General features: G+C 45.2%; 1 long non-coding RNA gene across 1 annotated transcript; it reads right to left on the bottom strand.

The window, feature by feature from the left end:
- Positions 1–10883: 10883 nt before the first annotated feature.
- Positions 10884–18184, bottom strand: LOC120850567. The gene is made up of 3 exons (XR_005718173.2): positions 18096–18184; positions 15366–15605; positions 10884–10972 (listed from the first exon to the last, which is right to left on the bottom strand). It is a non-coding gene; the product is annotated as an uncharacterized LOC120850567 (long non-coding RNA).
- Positions 18185–20731: the final 2547 nt, after the last annotated feature.

Genomic DNA, 20731 nt, shown 5'->3' with positions numbered 1-20731 from the left:
TGTGTGATTATACAAATTGTGTTGTTCGTGCTTATATGTTTATACTAATGTTATTTTATGCTTTTACCGAGTTTGTACTAGAATCTTAACTGCATTAAGGTGATAATATTATGGTAGACAAAATAAGTTATATTTTGCTCTAAGGCGGCTCGAGCTCATAAGGAGAAGTAAATTAGTTGACTGTAAATAGGAAGTTTAGCACTCCTGCCATACGGAAAATTTAATATATTGTCCTTAAATGATAAGGGGCTTAATCAGCTCGCGGTCTTGAATGATTATAGGAGCGTCGCAAGCTTATGTGTCTTCCCCATAATGTCATTCGATCGAAATTACATTACTTTTGCCATGTGGCCGGGGTAGAATGCAAGAATTCAGTGACTGCACGCGATAACATCGGTTACACGATCGTAAGTGACCTACAGCCGCGTCCGCGTGGACTACGTCTACTTGATTTTTAACTGTGATCTGTTTTGCTATGTCCAATCACTGCATGTCTCGCCGTTTTGTCGAAGTATTTCTGAGTGAAATATGCATTCCTACAGCAATAATTGCGTGAATCAATGTTTTCTCTTATACGCCTACCTCGTGCTATTTCATACCGATTTTTTAGCGGTGTAATATTTTGCCCGTGTAAAACAAAAATGTTTTCTAGACCCGTTGCTATGTGCAGCTTTCATTTTAACTAACAAGACACGCGTATGTGCTTAAAAGCGCGTTACGACGGTCGATTTATCCGCGTTGCCCTCGCTTCGACACGGGCCCCCGATGGCCTTCTTTCGCGACGTCACGAGAAGAGCGCTACGACATTCTCCTCTAGGAGGTGTTACCACGCCTGACGCTTGACCCGAGAGAAGAGAATGGCGGCCGAGCGCGCTCCGCTCTGGTTTCTACCGGCGCGCGGCGCGCGGGCCGCAGCGCCATGGAGAGGGCTTTTCTCTGGGGTGGCGTTTCTTCAAGCTATGATGCGCGCCAGCCAATGGGAATTTATTCACCAGTTCGCTGCTACAGACTACATGCTTCGATCCATAGGACAGGGGGATTTAGGTGCAGTTTGGAGCGGCTTCAAACGCTGATAACGCTGGTTCGCTCCGTGGGAAAATTAATACTTTCGCATATAAAAAAAGTTGGGTTGAACCGTAGCCTCCGTAATAATGGGCTCCATGGCAACATTGGAGCACTCGGAAGAATACTCCTGTTTTCGATCAGGCGGACTGACACTAGGTCGGATAAGCCTTAAAATGCAAACTTATATGACCCTTTTTTGAATTTATTTAAACATATAATGTGTTAAAGGGTGCCACCTAACAGTCTCAGGTTTGCGCACTCCGGTTACGGAAGACCATAACACAAGGGATACGTCAGAGCTTGGTTGGAACTCGCGTCCTTACCGATCGAACACGAGTGCCAACCGAAAGCTGAAGCAGCGCTCGTGTTATCACTGATTGGACGCGAGTCTTCAGCCGCATTCAGACGAAAAACTGCTGTCGTATCTGTGACCCGACGTGGCCTCCGGTAGACGCCTTACGCAATATCCAAAGCTACGGCATCATTAAAGGGTAACGTCAGTAGCTTTCCCCGATTCTCAAGGTTACAACTGTTGTTATTGAAGAAAGTGTCCTTATATTACAAGGTGTCATTTTTTTTTTCTCTCGAAGTCTCGTGTAGTTTTGTAGATACATTATCTCAATGTTTTGTTTCGGGGTCTATGGCGACACTGAAACTACCGGCTCGAGCATGAGGGCAACCCTTGTGACAATCCGCATGACCATCGTGAAACGTATAGTTCGTACCGCGGTATCGTCAAACGTACGACTGACCTAGCACCAAAAGATGCTTCTATCTGTCAGGCAAGATACTACGTTTGATTCACATATCTGCTTCGTAGATATCCGACATCTCTAGCAAATATGACTACCCGTTCATAAAGCTACCGGCCAAAATGCGAGTTGGCGACGATAAACGCAGGCTCAGCGCAGGTTTTGAGACCCCTCTCCCCCCCCCCCCCCCTTAAAGGTGCTATACCCTCCCCTCCCCCCCCCCCCCCTCTTCGCTCTTATATCCTGAGAACAACAACCTTTGTGGTGTGCCATACATGTGGCAGAAGAGCAAAGTGTAAGCTCACGCTGAGTAGGAACGGACTAAACTACGGCCGCCAGTGAATTCCACCTCGGGCGTTACTATTAGCGGCGAGATGTTTCGGTGGCGCCCTCGTTCGGTTACCTTTCGTGACGTCATTACGTTCTGAATAACAAGTTCGAGGGTGTTTTTAATGAGCATGGTGGAAGCCTGAAATCATAGCGATCTCAAAGCGACACTGCCAACACCCTCAAAATTTAAGTTCTTACATTCCTCTTATTTCCGTCGATGAGACATCCTTTGTCGACGTCATAGTCAGCATTCGGCCAATTGTGGTGGGCCGACCACAGCGATGCTTTCGATCGCTCACGTCGCCAATACTCTGTTTCACCTTGTGTTGTACCGCAGGAAAGGCTACAAGCGCGAGCTCGTTGCTCTAGGGCACATCTCGGCGGCACAAGCTCTCGTGCACGAAGGGCAGCTGCCAACGCTATGAGCTCGCGCTTCTAGCCTTCGGTGCGGTACAACATAAGGTGAAACGGAGTATAGAGCCACTAAATAAGTTACGCTTCTGAGGGCCGGTTGCACCAACGTCGCTTAACGCAAAGCGGAGCTTAGCCGGGAACTTAAGCTTAGTTTCGGTTTCGTTCGGTTGCACCAAACTCGCTTATCGCTAAACCTAGCACTAAACTACGCTTAACTTAAGCGCCCAACATTGGGCGCTTTGCTTCTGGTTGTTTCTTAATCCTGGATTAAAAACATGGCGGCTGGTTTGTCACGGTCGACGCGGTGGACGAAATTGGTTGTGCAAAGTGTTTTAGGCTACATCAGCGTGAAAGTCTCGACAAAATGACTTTCGATTGTGACAAGGATGCAAAATATTGTCGCGTGAAGTGTTTATCGACCCCTGTTTTCAAGTTGGCTCTCCACTTTCAGGGCGTGTTAGCCCTAACCGAGAAACGTACGGAGCTGTGGGGCTCACGTCTGTATTCCCGTTGGTTCTTCTGTCAACGAGCTTATTCGTATGTACTTACTAATTTTCGCATAGCTGTAACGTATTGTTATTTACCACCTTGTTTATTTACACTTGCAGCGCGTATCCTTCAATCTGATCAGCGCGTTGAATAGTGGCAGTACATGATCTCGGCGATCAGCTGATTGTCGACAGCTCTGCCGTTTGCATTAGATTGCGACGCTTTTAAGTAATAAAACAGCGAAAATTCAATTTCTTTCGTTTTCTGAGTTTTGAGACGATCTTCAGCGAATTTTCCTTATCTCTCGAGTAGAATCTTGGCTTCAGAAAACTGTATCGTTCCATAACTGTAACTTTTTTGGTGATCGCATTTTTTTTTATATACTTTGCTTTATATCTTTCATTCGTTTCCCGAGAACGAGATACTGTTGTTTCCGAGTTGTGCTCTGTGATGGTGTTTTCCCTTTACTTTTGTCGTTTGTTGTCATTGTGACGATGGTTGAGACTATATACCGGAACACGTTTTCAGTAAAATTCAGTTGAAAGTTGCGCCTTGTTGTGTCCTCCGTAACTTTTTTGGTGATCGCGATTTTTTAGGAATATTTTGCTTTATATCTTTCATTCGTGGTGACGGCAAATCGTAACGACTACTATGTTAGATTCGTTCATTGCTGTATCGGGGCAGGCTGGGGCAGGTGATGCGAAGAGACGACCGTTCTTATCGGCGCGATGTGATGTACTAGTGATAGTTTTTTTGTTTTTTTTTTCTGAACTCGACAGTGTGAAACTGAAGTCCGTTTGAGGCTGCAGCGGATGTTCAACGACGGTACAGTACAGTTCTGTCACCTTGCTGATAGCAACGAGTACCGTCGATGCAAGGACTCTTGACCTGACCTCTCGACGACTTCTATTCGAAGATTTCCGGGCATTTTCGCAGCTGCCGTGGCTAGTTCGTCACTGTTTTGAACTTCATCGGTCTCAGGCTTGACTTGGTTTTAGTAGTCATTTTACCTGCCTACTTATATCCATGATGTTTTGTCTTCAGCGATGTAGCGAGTAGAGTGTCCTTCTCGCGTTCGGTGAGGTTTGGGGCCCCCGATGGCTCCTTCGCCTCAAAATGTGAGCACGAAAACTACTACCACTGTCAAAATATCCTGTTATCAACCGATATTAAACACACAATCAAAGATGTAAAGAGCATTCGTGTTTATTTGAAGCTTTGACTTCTGTTATTGAAAGTTAAACGAAAAAATGATTGAATTTGGAGGCCTTTAATTTGTTACTCACCGAAGAAATACAGCGAAAAGCAGACGCCGACGACGACTACTACGGCAGTTTTTCTTTTTTTCTTTTTGTTTACATCACGTGATTCCTCTCCGCCAATCGTATTCGTGGCTCTGAGCGTTCCCTAGTTTGCTCTGTTTGTCCCTAGATTCCCTACGCAAATCCAGCGTTTTGCTAGGGGCGCGTCTGTAAAGCCGGCTTAACGTTGGTGCAACCGGAATTTAAACCCGTGCTTACCTAAGCTCGGTTTAGGGCGCTAAGCCGGCTTAGGAAAGCGCCGCTTTGGGTTAAGGTAAGCGGCGTTGGTGCAACCGGCCCTAAGTAACGATACTTCGGCCGTCTTCGTTCTTAAGATCATTGTTGCCAGTTATCAGAAGCTTTATCTGAAATCACAGGAAACCAGGCACGTAGCCAGGGGGGAGGCCCATGGGGCCCGCCCCCCCCCTAAATCTTCCATTTTGCTTTGACCTTCTCTCCCCCCTCCCCCTCATACAGCATTTTGTAATTTGCGGCCCCCCCCCCCCCCCCCCAACAAAATCCTGGTTACGTGCCTGCAGGAAACGCTTTTCCGTCCTCCAAAAATGTAAAAAGAGTTTGCGGCAGAACAAAGCAATACCACCTCAGCTTCTTAAAGGGTAACTGCAAAGAAAGAAAAGTGTTTATTTAAACAGCCTAATTGGCACACGCATGTCACAAAACAAATCTTCCGCGAAAAAACAAATTTCTTCTAGCAATATCTACGCCACAGGACGCAATTTAGTCGGTGTCACAACTTCTCCACATTTGACACTCCCGCTCTTTCGACGCGCGCAGAGTGGCTGTTATACGTCACTCTGCGGTTTTCCGTGACGTATACTACCAACTTTGTGGCGCGGGATTTAAAACGGGCGAAATAGCCGCAAACTAAAATCACTATTCCGGAATAAATATTGCTGTAAAAAAATATTGTTTTTGGCGGGAAAATTGTTTTGTGACATGCTTGTCACAATTAGGATGTAAAAAAAAATACGTTTTTTTCCTTTGCAGTTTTCCTTTGCAGACCGTATCTAAAGCCGAGGAAGTCGCATATTTGAATTGTGTCAATCGACAGTTTCGCCTGCCCTGAAATAACCATTAAGGTGGCGTCACCCAGTAGCAGATCAGGGAACGGAGTGCTGATACTCTGAGTGCAGCTTAGTGCCACTAAATAAGCTACGTTTCACAGTAACGACACTTGGCCATAGTGTGGCTTAAAATCGTGGTTGCCAGTTATCTTAAGATTTATCTGAAATCATAGGAAACGCTTTTTTGCCCTCCACAAATGTTTAAACAGTTCGCGAGAAAGAAAAGTAATATTCCATGAGCTTCTTAACGCCAAATCTAATGCTGAAAAAATCGTACTTTTGAGTCTTGATGCATGTAGCCAAAATGGCAGCGCCCACAACAATGTCGGGGAACGGAAGGCCGATACTTTAAGCGCAGCTCATTTAAGGCCGGTTCTCACATGGAGCGAAGTGCTGATGTAGCGCTGCTCACGTGGCGTCAGCTACTTATCGTGTGCCATGAGCAACAGTTTCGACGGTGCGATACAAAGGTGGGGAACGCTCCCGTCAGCACGCGCTTAGCGCGAGGTAAGAGCTCTGCTTGTAGCGCTCCGCTTCATGTGTGAACAGGCCTTTACTGGCTCTTTTGTTGCTCATTCAGTGGCTTTAGGCACACCAGGGCCCGTTTGCTCGAACAGCTAACCGCGGCTAAAGTTAGCCGCAGTACCTAGGAGAGGGATTTTTTAGTCACGTGACTGGCTCGGTAGGGATACGGGGAGCTACGCATTGCCCCGTCACGTCGTTCGACAAAATGGCTGCGGCGTACGCAGTTTCCGCGGTCGCGATCGCATTGGTGTTTGTCTTCAGAGCGATGATTTAGGTTCCGTGTTCTAAGTTAAGAGTGTACAAGTATCCTACGTGCGCCTTAAAGAAACTGACATTTCGAGGGGACTGCGACTGAAGTCGACGGCAGCAGCCCGTCGACAAACAGTGGCTCAGAGTCACCGATTTGTAGAAGTACAGTGGCCCGGAGTCGCCGACTGTCGAAGCTTCGCATCGGCTTCATTGAAGCACGGCAAGAATCATGCATCGCAGCGCCGAAATGTGGGATGCGTTCCAAGGAACACGATAGCCGAGTACGACAAGCGTTTTACGGTGAGCACCAAAACATTTCGCGATAGGGTTGTGATGAGGCCAGCCTCATACTCACGTTATGTTGAGCGCTGTGAAACTAACTTCAAGCAGGAGCAGGATCAGAATACGTTTATTGAAAGGAAGCATTACGGAGAGTTGCCTTTTGAGTAGCGATTGCGGTTTATTGAAAGTAGTCACGCCGGGAAAATTTCTGTTCAGGGTGTCCATTTTGTACAAAATCCTCGTATTCTGCTTACAGTGCGACTGCAGCTGCAGCATCAACCGTTCTGCAGATAAACGGCGGACAGAGGCTCAACGGTCCAATGGATTTTAGCAGTGATGAGTAGCAGAACTTTCTCTGGGTTTAGTGAAATGCTAAGTTGTCCATAAAAGACCAGTGACCTGCCGATCGTTCAATTCACTCGCCCTCCAAGAAAGCCGGTACATGCAGTTTTTCCGAATCAACTCCGTTGTGCCGTCTGCGAAAGTTGTAGAACCGAGAAATAAACAATACTGAAGTTGTTGGAAATGCACTTGTTTGTTATTTTGCGTTGCTTCTGAAAAAATATTTTACGGTTAGCAGGAATAATGTTGCAATTGTGTAGATAAACAAACCAAGGTAGCAGACGATCATGCTCCTTCTGCAAACGAAAATGAACCGAGCGACTACCTCAAAGGGGACCGCGCCGCTGCGTCAAAAGAATTGGACCCTAGATGAAAAATTGGAATTAGTCCGGGAAGTTGAGGCTCGAAAATACCAAATCCTGGGAAAATTCGGCCCTACCGTGACTACTAAAACCAAAAGACGCGCCTGGGACCAAGTCGCCAATTCCATGACCCGCCGCCACCAAGTTCCGCGTTCGGTGAAACAACTTCAAGAAGCATGGAGAAAATTACTTAAAAAGTGCCGAACTTTGTACAGATTGTACAAAGAACATGACCAACGGACAGGTAAGTTCCAATATTTGCGCTACAAAAACAGAAAAAAGGGCGATATTTGTAAAACCTTTATTGGAAACTTTGGGTGCACTGTACAAATTTATTAGAGAGTGATATATTAGCCCCTCAAATTTTTGGGGCAAATATCTCAACCGAAGACCCCATTCAATGCGCGACAACTAACATCTCGCTCAATATCATGAGAAAGCAAGCCCAAAGATTAATTAGCTCTTACTCGCACAAGTTTCAACACAGTGGCACTAACACAGAAATAGCCCCAAAGCACCTTGGATCCTGTTCCATGCAGTGGGCCTGCGTAATTTCTCAAAATTAATGTCCAAATTTTGCTTGCCAAAAACATTGTCTTTAGCACTGTAAACAATGTAGACACTATTGTTCAACTAAACACAGAAGAAAAATGTATGCAGGCAAGTAGCGTGGGAACAAGGGCAGGGGGGCTTCAGACCCCCTTCCCCTTCCCCCCCCCCCCCCCCCCTTGAAATTTCAGACAGCTGCGGTAAACAATGCTGCAAAAGGGGGCGGGGTTAAGCTCAGAGGCCCCGTCGCCCCTCCACGTTTCAAACACTTCCGACGCAACCGATTCAGGCACAGAGTGGGCCAGGCTAGCCGGTAGCTGGCAACAGTGAGTTTGCTGTCAAACAAAAAAAAAAAAGAAATAAATTGCCCAACATCACATATTACCCGAGACCGGATAATAGGAACCTGAGGGTAAAAAAAAAAAAACGAAGGTAAGAAAACAATCTTATCATTATTGGCAATTACATGTTTACGCGTTTTCTGTTCATTCGCACATTGATACTATGTTGAATAATGAACACCCTGTCTCCTCTCCCCCACCTTTAATTGTGCTTACATCCTAGTAAACAAAATAAGTGTACTTCAATTCATAGGTGCTGGTCCCGACCCCCATCAGCTGACACCACTTGTCGAGACTGTTTTAAATGTGATCGGGGACGATTCCCCGACGATCTGTGGGATTGACGTCATCATCGGTGACACCGAAAAGTAGGTAACACTTTATAGGCGATGCTGTGTATGCTATGCTCCTGTTGATACTTTATACATTACAATACTAAAGTTGTAGGTATGAGCACGTGGCTTCGTCAATCACCTTACTTGTGCTAATTGAATGGCCCACCCTTACGCCTACAAGTTTGATATCGTTGCACACTGTATGTAGACTGTGACAATGGAGCGATAGTACAGTGGGAGCTCTGCACCCAGTTACAGCTTACTAGCCCTGACAGCACAAGGATGCACAAGCAGCAGAAGAGAATGAGCACGCGCTGAAGGTGCATTCTTTTTCTGTTCTGCTGGTCACATTATGAGTACTTCCACAAGATGATAGTTATGAAACTGATGATAGGGATGTTCTGCTGTCACTGATGATAGGTATGAAACTGAGCACAGACACAAGGCATATCAAAAGTCACCAATTGTTGGCATGCTCCTAGAAAACATTGATGAGCATAGGGAACAGTTTGGATTGTCATAAAAGAATATATTGGTTTTCCATCTCAAAGTGGACATGTCAGTTGCATAACACTACTGCTGCGTGCCCTTACATAGAGACCAACTTCATGAAGCAAAACGACAATATTAGGAGCACGAGTCAAAACCTGTCCAGTAGAGAACAGAACACAGCACAAGGACACCACCTTCACATATTTAGCCATTTCTGCACTGCTGAAAAAGTGCCAATGAAACCATTTATTAAGGTAAATGCAGTAAAACTCACAGTTTGAAACTATTTGTACCACAAAATTACAAAGAAATATTTACATCATAATCAACAAAGCTATGGTAGTCTTTCTCTCAAGTTGAGATCACCTATTTTCTTCAAAGTCAGGTCACTCAATACCCAAATTTTTCCACTGTCAGTGGAAATGTTTCTGCATGATCTTCGTACATGCCTGCTAACGTAGCAAAAATCCATTCTTTTTTGGTAACGCTTATGAGATTAAGTTGAGAATGCACCAATGACTTATTCGATGCTGATCTGTGCCAACAAAATCTGAAAAAGTATCAATGTCCCAGTTAGCCGGACAGTGCTTGGGTACACAATAATCACATATGACGGCTGGTGTGAGTGTGCCACATCTACTTGTTTTAAATCTTGTACAAATGTCTATATGGCGACTCTACCAACCGCCAATGAAACGAAGTTGTGGGGTTAGGCACTCCAGTCTGTTGTACCACCAACATATGTGGTAAAATTATGACGGTGTTACTGTCACATCTGGATTAAGGTTGCCGCACGTTGCACTCAGTTCTCCCACACATATATGTACCCTGATCCAGGGTGACGTCAAAAATGTCATGCACTGCAGCCCTCATGCATCACTTGGAGAGATAGAGGACGGAGAGAATCATGTCACGGAGGACGTACGTGCACGAGTATGGTGTCTAGTCACAATCCTTTGCTTCAATGCTCTGAGCAGCTCTCTGGAGCTGTAGCCCTTGCAGTTTGCTAAGTTATGCTGAAATTTACAAGTTCACTCCTGCCCAACAATAGCCCTCTGTGAGCTGCCATTTTTCTCACTGCGCATGCTCGGAACACGTCCCGAGCATTAACTTTATGCAGGACAATATTGTACCTCGGGCTGCCATCCACAGCCAGTCAGTGACTTGGGTTTTTAAGTTTGCTGATAATCGTTGTAAAGGCTTATGCGTTAAAGGGATACCTCAACGAAATTAAAAATATACCCGTCGTGTTCAAAAATAAGTTGAATATGATCCACTGTATCCCTAAATGACAATCGCACGTTTGTATTTTGAACCTGGTGGCTATAGTTTTCGTTACAAACGGCCCACCCTGACAAGCGCTCGGAGAACAGCCAGCGGAGAGCATGTGACACCCAACGCAATCGTGACGTAGTTCGTCTCGGGACGAGCAAAGCTGCGACGAGGCTGACGTCGAGAGGATGGCCTAGTCGTTCCAGCCACCAAAGCGGCTGCTTTTGTACGAATTTTGAGTGAAAGGTTAATCTTTTATAATCTTGTAGGGGGACAATAGCAACTTCTGGGACATACAAAAAGGATTCTTTGGAAGAGGAGAGTTCCTCCTTCCCCTCTTCTATTGTGGTAGCCGGAGGCGAGACAGTTACCGTCACTAGCTGTCAAGGTTCTTAGACTGGCATTACAAACGAGGCGTTAGCGACATCCACCTGGTGCTCTTTGCCAATCGCTTAATTCGTTTTAAAATTCCTTTTCGTGACTTTTTTAACAAGATATTGTTGTGTTCGATGTGATACTGCTCCTTCGAACACATATAGACCAAAAAATGAAACCCGAAATTTTGTTGTAGTATTCCTTTAACCTCAAACAATTTCCTGGTCATGCGTGTCACTACAGCAGCTGCACGGGAAGGGTGACGACGCCGCCACCCTCGTCATCTGGCAGCAGTACAGTTGAAGATAACGCAGCACAGAGAGCACTGGCCTCTCCTGTTGTGCAGCACAACCAGCGCTGGACCCGTGAGGCTGCACAGCAGTACCAGAGAAGGGCCGAGCGACAGCAGGATCTGGAGCATCAGAATATACTCCTTGAGAGAAAGTACACAAATGGGGCCATACAGGCTGCAAACGCAACCCTCGCTGCAGCAGATGCTGCACGGAGTTTCTATGCTATAGGGGAGGAAGTGCTCAGGGAGCAAAGAGAACTCATTAGACTTGAAACCACCCGAGCACAGCTGCAAATTGAACTGATAAAAAGACAATTAGGACAAGATTAACTCATGTAATGAGCTACTTGCATTGTTTGTCGCTGTGTTGTATACATATTTTGCGTTTTTTCTCACCTACATACTTGTTTGCACGATTATAACGCTCACATTTTTTTTGCAAAAATGGGTGCCTAAAATTAGATGCACTTACAATTGAAACCAAAACTCAAAAAAAAAAAAAACGCAAGGCAGCTAGCCCAATAGCCTTTGTGACCGTTTGTTTACATTAGATATTTTGGTATCCGTATCGCGCGTTCTTTCGCCTTTATGTCATCACACTGACGGGAAAGGATAACCACGGAGCGACACTGCGTAGCCTCGCAATCCCAGCGACCCAATGAGCTCGCGAAGTGTTGTATGAAAAAAAAAAAGTGAAGGCCGTTTACAACTCTGTAACGCCGAATTAGAGCGCAGCTCTTGAGGAGGAGTAGTGAAGGGTACTGAGGGGGAGGGGGGTCACGTGACCTCGGGGGGGGGTCACGTGACCCCCAGGTCACGTGACCCCGCAGAGAAATTTTTCCGCTAGGTTTAGCGGACAAATTTTTCCGCTAGATTTAGCGGGGAATTTTTTCCGCTAGATTTAGCGGGGAAACTTTTTCGCTAGATTTAGCGGAGAAATTTACCCATCATGCACCGGCGGTTACGACGACGGCAACGGCGACGCTGCTCAAGCCGGAAACGAGCGCCTAAGAGCTGCACTTATGGGTGTTCAATGTGCATTACTTTACCTGCGCGGTAGAATCGGCAGCAATTCAATTTTTCGATATCTGGGAGCTAAAATTGCCTGCATGTAAGTATCGGGGGCACGTTAGAATCGTGCAAACACGGTATGTTTGACACTTCATTTATTTTATGCATGCTATCTACAAGGGAAGCTTGCACACAATCTTTTCCATGTCGTTGACTATCCCTACACTAGACCAGCGTGGTTGTTCTGATCGCAATATTTTACGCTGTGGTTAAGTAAGCAACAGAATATCATACTGGCAGTATGGCACCCAGGCTTTCGACGCCCCAAAGGTGGCACATAATTTACATGGATACTTAGAATAAAAATATGGGTTAAGCTCAAAGGCAGATGTATAATTCCTTCTTTCCTATATCCCTTCACATGTTTCCCTTTTATAACGCGGCTCCCCGTCACAGCTCAAGAGAGGAGGTCGCCAAGACGATTAGCCTCCCGGCAGAAGACCAAGGTCGAGTTTCTGTGTTTTAAGAAAATGTTCGAGTAATCGATGAGTGGACCACAGACACTTTCTGACTTGCATCTGCAAATATTCCTTCTGCTTTTAAGATAAAGGCTTTTTCTGCCTGGATATGCTCCTGCGACCTATCGACTGTGTGCTGCTTATTTACGAAAAAGTTCATACTAAGAATATCCCGAAACTCAGGAACAGAAAAAGGGATCAAACACAACACTACATCATTTTGTTGCGTGTGTCACCTTTTGGGGCCCCGGGTCTGCAACTCTTATTACTTTGAATCGTCACCACTTACCTTGTTCTTTAAGTATTTATATATTTATTTATTTATTTATTTATTTTATTTAAAGAGTACCTTCATCGCCTCGAGGGCATTATTGTAGGAGGGGTGGGAAATAACACACATACATAAAAACACAAAGTGATCACTTGTCCGCACAGAATAGATATACAACCGAGAAAAAAATACACTGTTATCCAACACAACAGTTTTTTGGAGCTGAAATCTACTTGCTGCTTGTACGTAGGCTCGCGATAATTCGAACTCGGATATTTCGTACTTCCAGTTAATTCAAACAGGTTTAAAAATTTTGGTTGTCCCGCTAAGCTTTTTTATGTATTTATAAGCCACTTAATTCGAATGGCGTTTTCGCTTAATTCATAGTTTTTTGCTCTCGCGGCCCTGTTGAGTGCGCTTCTTTCCGAGCACCGGTGCACCGCAGAGAAGCAATACCTGCGGAGCTTGCTTTTGCGAGTGTTGCTTCTCCGCAGTGCACCAGTGCTCGGAAAGAAGCGCAGTCAACGGGGCCGCGAGAACAAAAAACTATGAATTAGCGAAAACGGCACACATGAACGGAAAACGGCGTTCAAATTATGTGCTTCAAGACTAGCAATGATGACCAAGACGACAACGAGGACGAGGCACAGCTCACTGGCATCATGATTTCTGGCCTTGAAACACGTAATGTGAACGCCGTGCAGGCGAACTATATTAGTCTTGACGACGATGTGTGTGTTTGTCATGATGACTCATTAGAGGACATAGTACGGAAAGTAATGCCAGCACAGTGCAGCAGTGACAGTGAAGATGACGATGAAGAAATGGATGACCCACTACGAACTGTCACAGCCGCAGAGGCCTTTGAGCACATCGCTCAGCTCCGGAAGTTTCTGTCTGCAAAGGAAAAGTCCCGTAAAGAGCTACTTGCGTTGGCTGGCATTGAAAATTTTGTTTTGAGATCTTATGTGCTGACTAAACAGTCCACAATTGACGACTTTTTTGCCGGATGAATAAACTTAGTCACAGTTCTTTCACAAATGTGTTATGCCTGTACTTGCTTATAGTTATGCATTAACTATAAGCAAGCTACTGTGCTATGTAGAGAAAACTGGTCAAAATCTGCTTTGTATATATCGCTATCCATGTAACAAATCATAATGTTCTCTAGTATCATATATATCCAACTAAAATATGTGACTTTCTGGAGTTCGAATTAATGAGAGTGTAGTATGTACAATAAAGCTCCTCTCTGGACAATGCCCTACTAAAAATAAATGTTTTGCAAATGATGTTATCATGCCAGCCAGGATGAAGAAAATATGAACTAACACTAGGAGGTTTGTGAAAAATAAGAGAAAAGCTTTGCAGGTTGGAAAAACCTGTGAAAGGTGTTATGACTCAACACTCAGAAGCGTACACTATGTAAATCCTATGAGCTAGTAACCATGAGTGTGCAGTGAAAAATGAACATTCTATGGGGTAGTATATATAATTTGTACTGATAGCTTTGAAATTGGTATCAAATGAACATTGTTTCACTATACTCTCCTATTCATGCTCCTGTACCCATTAAATAGTATCAGTTTGTAGATATTGAATGGGAAAATAACTGTCTTCTTCAGTTGCCTCATTATAAACTGTGCACACATAGTCTGTTATAGGGCTGACTTCAGCACTTCCCATAAAGCATCCGTCGGTGTGGGAAATGTATTACAAAAAATAATGACAGTATAAAAAGAGAGCTCCAGAGAGTGCGAAAAAGTGCACAAATTTGAAGAAGCATCCCTCGTGTCATTAGTTAGAAGTTTGAAAAGTGCATTGTTATGAACTCCGAAAATCAAATTCAAAATCTATTAGTTTAAGAGAGCCCGTGTGTGCCTATGCTTGTAGCTCTGCGAGAGTGCAGGAGTTGATGGGGAGGAGACCAAAGCAGTAACAAGCAGTTGAGCTGCAGCGTGCGATTGCAGGAGTGTTGGACATTGCACTGCACTCCCGTTTGACCAATAGCTTCGGCAGGGATTTTTTTCGAGCACACTCTTTCCAACGAGCTAGTTATAAGTGCCTCAAATGACACATTTCGAGCTTTGTAACAATAATGCGGGAAGTAAGAAATTTTTTTTCATTACTTATTTCTTCGCTCATGCTGCAATTTACACGTACTGCTATGGAAGCAACAGGTATAAGGGGATGTCCATCAATCATTCTTTACATTTCTATCATCCAAATTTCGAAACTCTATGTGGGATATCTGCAAGCACTACCCAAATTGATCTGTGCAAGAGTGATATATGCATTGCTGGAATGTCATTGTCATGTTGATAACACACTTTCAGCATTGTCACATGTGTCACACTCCTTTATGGGTTATTTTGGGTAGAACTTATGATAATCTTACATCCAGTTAGATCATACAAAAAAGCTTAAAATAAAAATAATCAATATCTCAAAGCTGTTGGCTTCTTGCTAACTGTGCAGCACGGTTGAGCCCCTAACTGTTGCAGTTTCCAAAAATACAATTGATGTTTAAGTAGCAAAACAATAAATATTATTTCAAGCAATTATTTGATCTAGTTAGACAGCTGTCTGACATAATTTTCTTATAATTATCTGCAAAGCCTGATAAACAAAAGGTGAAAGCAATAGCCACGATCATAACAAAGCATCTTGCATTAGAAATGGACAGCCAGAAGATACCTATCCAGGCACTTACACTTAGCCGAAGAAATGGTTGACAATAAAGTCTCGGGCCTCGTTGCTCTCAGCACGGTTGGCTGCTACGGGCTCAACGGGAACCTCAGCGGGGATGGCGGCCACGGGTGTCCTGCAGGGGTACCTCTTGGCCAGGTTGTGGAGGGCACAGCACGCGACAATGATGTCGCAGCACCGTTCTGGAGCCATTCGGAGCTCAGCGTGAAGGCAATGGAACCTCCGCTTGAGTTGGCCGATTGTCCTGTACAGAGCGCATGGATAAAAACCACATGTTATTCCTTCCCAGAAACCCAATAGCAAAATCGGACAACAGCGTGGAACGCAAATACTCAAGAGGATGACACGCAACAAGGACAAATTTACAGCTGAATTCGAATCGCAAATTGGCTGCCGTGCCCGATATCACACCTCCTAATTTTTCCAGCCCAAGCTCCAGCCCATTGCTCCAGGATATCGAAAGCTGGGCATTATGCATACCATTTTATTTTCCTTCCGAATTATTTTTACACTGCGTTCACATCCGGGGTCACCTGAGGTTAGCCTGTTCAATGTATTTTATAGAAAGCAACAAGGAAAGTGCAGCTTTATTCAAGCGCTATCCTCAAATGGTTTCGTGGATATGCTTCCAACCAAACACCTGCATATGCACAGGCCAATATGTTAGAATTTTTTGCTACCTGATTGCTGCCAACGCTGTAAGAATTAACTTGTAACCAAGCTTTATACTGCAACAAATACAGTACCATCAAAATTTCATTCTACATGTTACTTGTGAGACAGAGTGAAAAGAGAAAGAGAGCCAGACTCTTGTCTTGTTGAGCCTTTCCCCTTCCACTCTCCAGGAATAGATGTTCGTGGTAGCGCAACCCATCTACTTTTGTCATTGATCAATAAGAATCCGTCTTGTAAGTCTGGGAGATGTAAGACGTAAAGCACTTGATATAACGCCTTATCCAAGTACTCCTACCCTTTGATTGTGCCGCTAGTGTTCCTATTAGTTAGTGGTCCACGCACCGCCATTTCTGACTCAAGTGGAAGCTCCTGGACGCATGCAGCAAAAGTTTTGGTAGAGGGTCTTATGGCGCTTTCACAACGGAATCCCAAGCAAGATTTGCCTGAACATTTGAGATTGCAGCGACTCATCATCAGTCGTGAATGACGTGTAAGATGGTGTCTAGAGACTATTTGTGGAAACTTGTTATTGCATGCTCAACTTCAACATTGTCCAAAATCATGCCTTGGCACTACTCTTAAATCCATCGATGAGAGCAGAATAGGTCATGCTAGGCATGTACTCTTGGCCAATCGGTCAAGACGGTCAGCAACACACAATTGTTTGCGGCTTACACCGATGTGCCGCTATTTTTGGATCACACGCATCTTAGCACGCACGAGCTTAGCTGTACTTGTGCACTCAATATGAGTACATACATATCTAGCACGTTTAGTTAGTTTCCATTAAACAGCCCGAAACTGACATTTCAAAAAGTAGACATATGAAAGTGCCAAGGCACAGTGTTACTTCCACTGCTGTGTCTAGGAAAAAAATTCCATTGTCATTAATGCTTCTTTTTGTCCAATTAACAAAATATCAACTTCTGTCCGGGTCTTGCGTAGCACTGGCACCTGAGGTGAGTTTAGTGCTTTTCCCCATTATTGCCAGTCCTGGGGACCTAAGACATAACTGAGTTTCTGCATTTTCAGTCTCAAGCGATAAAACCCAATAAAGTGTGGTGAGGTAAGTTTCGAAAGTTTGATTTTAAACCTAAATGGTCAGTACTTTAGACCATTACAGGTGCATGTGACCGAGTAAACAGAGTATAGAAGCATGTGACCGAGTAGTCAACTATCTTATCTCCGTGCTTTCAAACTATTCTGTTGGAAGCACAGTTTAGGAAGTATTTGGGTTTGTCATCGATGCAATTTGCGTTCCTTTGTCCATCAAGTTTGCTGTGGTCGTCTAGAGGGCGGATTTGGAGCGTTTTCATTGTTTGTCAAGCCATTTGGTCTTACTTTTGTTCTGGGAGGAATGGAATGTCATTCTGTTCCTATTGTAGGGAGCATAAGAAAAAAACCAAAGCTGTTTAAACAGCCTCTCTCAAGGTGCTATCTGGTTAGAGGAAAGCAGCTTTAATAGTCCTCCACATGTGAAGAACAAAGAAGCGTGCCAAGAATTACGTTTGCAAATTTTGCGATTAAGAATTTGTCGTCACAGCACATGTATAACCAAGGTTACGTTTGCCATGTCCGCAAGTGTTGCCGCTTGACGAATAACTCAGATATGAACCTAATCTACTGCATTCTCGACAAACCTGCTTGAAAAAAAAACGTAACTGGTCAATAGATATCGACCGGAAAAAGGCAGTAAGCTTTCGACTAAAAATATTCATCGATAAAAACTGAAAATTTCATACTCGCAATAACAACCGAAAAAAGTATGCCGATTCCAGAAAAATAAAAACTGAAACCGCAGAACCCTAGGCAGCTATTATAAGTTGTATTGATTCGTAATCTCAGGATACTACTTTCATCTTGCTTACATAAAACCACGGTATCTTATGCTTCGTTAGATTAATATAAAAATTTGTATGAATATTTTTATGCCATAAAGAATAGCAATAGACGTAAGGAGCATGCACGTGTTGCACATATTACGTCAAGACAGCTAGTCGTCTCGAAATGTCTTGCATGAATATCTCTGTGCCCTTCACAATATATGGCCTAGATTTACCGTTCAACAATGCTTCTTGTCGTCGTGTGTGCCGTATTGTATGCGACCTCGGCTGCTGATGACGGCGACAGGAATGGCGTCATCAGCCATGGCTGACAGGAGTAGCCGCTGTCACCAAGCAGCAGGCCGTCGTACTCTCCACTGGCCAGCTTGACTGCCAAGGTGCTCTCCGTGAAGATCCGAGAGTCGTGGGTGCTTCCAGGCCACCTTGCAACCACGTTGCGAATCCAAGAAGAGGCGTCAACGACCACCTGTACGTTGATGGAATGGTATCCATGGCGGTTGACGTACGCCTCCTCGTGCACATGGGGTGCCTGGATCCGGACATGGGTACCGTCAACAGCACCCACGACCAAAGGAAAGCCGGCCATGTCGTAGAACTTGTGCTGCAAGGCTGCCCCCTCCGCAGCGTCAGGCCATCTGCGTCGTTGATCCCCTCAGCAATTAAACCACATATAGTAAACTTACAGCTACAATGCTTATGAATACCTTTTTAATGAGGAATGCTAAGGACTTTGGCTGTGCCCTTCAAGTATGTGGTAGCAGTAAAGTGCCTCAGTAGCACCTATTGAATAGTGAAGTTTGCATGTTTTCATAGGATCCCTTTTTATTTTTGTTCAGTTACCAAGACCTATAAAGTGACTGTGATTCGGTGCAAGTCCTTACCAAAAGTGCAAACGGGTCGCTTTCTGAGGTTTCTCAGAAAAATGGCGTGCCCGGGCCCTTTCCAATCGGGCAAGTAGGACGCTTACGGCCGTAATCATTTTTTTTTCTATTGATAAGGGGGGGGGGCGAGGGGAGGGCTAGTTACTAGTAGGTAGAAGATTACTGCCATAAAAAGGCAACCTACAAAACATCCCTATCACCAGCAATTCAGATATATTTTTAGTGTATTTACTTTACTTCAATACGGCTGGCAAACTACAATTAAAAGGAAAAAAAAGGACCCTTACCGTATGAAGTCTTGTCTCGACGAGCCAGCGCTACGGTGACTTGCCTCACAGCCCGTGAAGCACTTGACACATGCACGCGGATGTAGTCGCCTGCAGTGATCAGAAAGTTCCCAGTTGCGTAGAACTGCACGGCGATGATCACTTGCTGCTCCGCAGAGAGGGCGCGGCTACGACGTGTACGGCGCTCCAAGTCCGGACGCAGTGTGTCGGCGAGAAACATTATGCCCGCTCTTCCAAATCGGAACCGTTGCTGCAGCCCATCCTCGTCGAAATCCTCAAAGGGGTTCAGGCGGTCCCGCAGCACACACTGTCACCTCATCATTGCCGCTGCGTACTGCGCGTCCGTGCGGTCTCTTCTGTGTCGGCGATTCCTTGCGTTGGACATTCTGCCCGGTAGCAAAGTCGGAAATCGGCCCGCAAATCTTATCAGTCAGTCCGTGGCCTGTCGGAGGGTTTGTCGGTGGGTCGGTCGGTCGAAGGGCAGAATACAGACAGGAAAACTCAGATGATAACCGAAAACGAGAAACGCGCGTTGCGTGCAACGAAGCGAAACTGCACGGCGTTGCCAGACCTGGAAGCGACGGTCGACGCACTTGCTTTTTGCAAAACACGACAACGGAAAACTGCAAAGCACTTTGACTAGGTGTCTTGTCTACGCTTCCACACTTCGAAAGAAAGAATTTCGATGCAAAAAAGAAACTATCCTTTTTCTTTTCAATTGAGCAAACGTTTCTTGCAAGTTACAACTAGATTCAGCCGAAAACGGTTCCCATAAAGCAAACGTTGTATCATAAAAAAATAACGATTTATTTTTTTCAGCACAAGGTGGCCCAATAATAAAGGACGGATTTGTTTTATGTCCAGCCATTAAAGTTTCGTAGTAGGTACAATGTAGGTACAACTAGGTACTTTCGGTACCTACTAGGGACTTTGGCCAACGCTAACCGCGGTTAGCTCTTCGAGCAAACGGGCCCAGATGTGCTTTTAATGGAGCCTGGAATTGCAATGCCCGAGCACCCGTCCCGTGCCCCAGGTCCGTGGTGTTAAAAAGCGCGGGATAAGCGCGTGTGCCCGGTGACGCCATCTCTTGGCCACCAGCTGATACATGACACTTCCCCCTCACTTGGCTGAGAGAGAGAAAAAACTTTTAATAAACAATTAGTTTGGCTCTTCCGAGGCGAGAACCCGAATCTTTCTGGCGGCCGTCGCACGCGAGTGCTGGTGCGTATGATCGGCTGGGTGGAACATGAAGGTCCCGTAGGTTGTGTAGGAGCCGTAGCCGGCCCTTGAGGGGTGATTGAGACCTCGCAAGGCTCCATGGCCAAGTCCCACACAGGTGAAGGTGTAGTAGTCGTTTTGCGCGGTGGCGTGGAAATTCTAGGTCGTATATGTTCCATATGTCGCCGTGTCTGCCCCTGATCGGTGTCGATCATTCACGACCGAGGGCCCAGGTGTCTAGTGATGGTACCCGCCATCCATGTGCGTCCACTTGGAAACTTGCGAATTTACACTGCTTGTCCCACCAAAAATGCTTCCGGGACTGTCGAACTCGTGGGTTCATAGTTGGGTCCGTGGAGGAGTCTCTCGAGCGGAGACGGCAACTCTCGGCCAAGCAGCATCCACGCGGGAGTTTTTCCCGTCGCTGTGTGTACGGTAGTGTGCTGCTTGTATAAAAAGCGTGCC

This window comes from Ixodes scapularis, unplaced genomic scaffold (genome assembly GCF_016920785.2).
Source record: "Ixodes scapularis isolate PalLabHiFi unplaced genomic scaffold, ASM1692078v2 ptg000518l_1___fragment_2___debris__unscaffolded, whole genome shotgun sequence".
Lineage (NCBI taxonomy): Eukaryota > Metazoa > Arthropoda > Arachnida > Ixodida > Ixodidae > Ixodes > Ixodes scapularis.
The sequence above is the reverse complement of the archived record's forward strand: the minus strand, read 5'-3'. Positions and strand labels throughout refer to the sequence as shown.